Here is a 1583-nt window from a genome sequence, read left to right on the forward strand (position 1 = left end):
AAAAAAAAAAAAAAAAAAAAAAAAAAAAAAAAAAAAAAAAAAAACCCTGAATTTCATTTTAGATAATTAAATTAATTGAGCTATATCCCTATTTTATTTTATTTTTAAAAAAAACCATAAATTCTATAAATATTTATAACCATTTTCTTAATGGAATCTAATGCTATTTNAAAAAAAAAAAAAAAAAACATGTCCGAGAATTTTGGTCCGTTGTTAATGTAATAGTGTGAAGAAAGTGACTCAGCTGAACAGACACATGGAGGGCTGTTGGGTCACAAATTCCAAGAAAACAATTCCCCATCAATTCACATTCCTCCAATTGTCCAATTATTAACAAAATCTTGGCCTCTATCATTCCATGTCACACATTTTAATCTAACCTCTATTCATAATGTTTTTTAATATTCAATTCAGACAAATAATAACTATTGATTTAAGAATATACTTACTAAACCTTAATATATGAAAATTCATATACGAGTTGAGTATACTTTTGCTAGTATATAAATTGTAACGTCACATTTTTAACTTATTTATAAATTTCAACATTAAAATTCAAGAGGGTGATATAATATTGCATTTTTTTAATTTTATTTTGCGCATATTTTTCTATATTTGAATTGACATTTTAACCTAATAAGATAAGATAGGATATGAGAAATATTTAAATAATAAATTTGAATTTATATAATAAAACTTGTAGTATATACCAAAAGTAAAATTTTCCAATTTATATAAACTATAACCCTATGGTCAAATGTGATTTAAATAATTAATAAATATCGTGCGTGCCACACGAATTCCAAACTTTGCTTTGTCACGTATTTTATTTTAATTTATTTCTTTTATGATTGTATATAAAATGATTAGCATTGTTGGACCACATGGTAGAAATTAAAGAGATAAATAATGCATTTTCTTTTTTCTCTTGGTTGTGGAGCCAAATCATTTTATGTCCCTTTTATTTTATTGACATTGGAGATACTTTTTCAACCAATATATTCACATTTACATTCATTTATTCTAATTTTTATACAAAAATATGAAGCCAAAAAAAAAATATATGATGTAGATTAAAAGTAAATAAAAGAAAAAGAAAAACAATTATATCAATGTTGAACGCTTTTACATTTTTTTTTTTAAATAACACCTTTAAATTTTTATTTCTTCTATAAATACGACGCTATGAAGTATACATTTTAATTGTCGAGCTATGATTGGATGGTTTCAGCTCAAATTTGTTATTAATTAGCAAAAATTAATAGATTTTAGGTTGGGTGAAATATAAGGTACGATCGAATTCTGTATATGGGTGTGAAAACCTCTACCTCATAGACGCGTATTACAATCGTGAGACTGACAGCGATATATAACAAGTTAAACTGCACAATGTCTGCTAACAATAGGTATGAGTTGTTACAAATGATATTAGAGCTAAACAACGAGTGATGTGTCAGCAATACGCTTGAAATTGTGAGATGTCATATCAAACGACAGGTAAAATGGAAGAGAAACGAGTGATGTGTCAGCAATACGCTTGAAATTGTGAGATGTCATATCAAACGACAGGTAAAATGGAAGAG

This window comes from Cucurbita pepo, chromosome LG19 (assembly GCF_002806865.2).
Source record: "Cucurbita pepo subsp. pepo cultivar mu-cu-16 chromosome LG19, ASM280686v2, whole genome shotgun sequence".
Taxonomy (NCBI): Eukaryota; Viridiplantae; Streptophyta; class Magnoliopsida; order Cucurbitales; family Cucurbitaceae; genus Cucurbita; species Cucurbita pepo.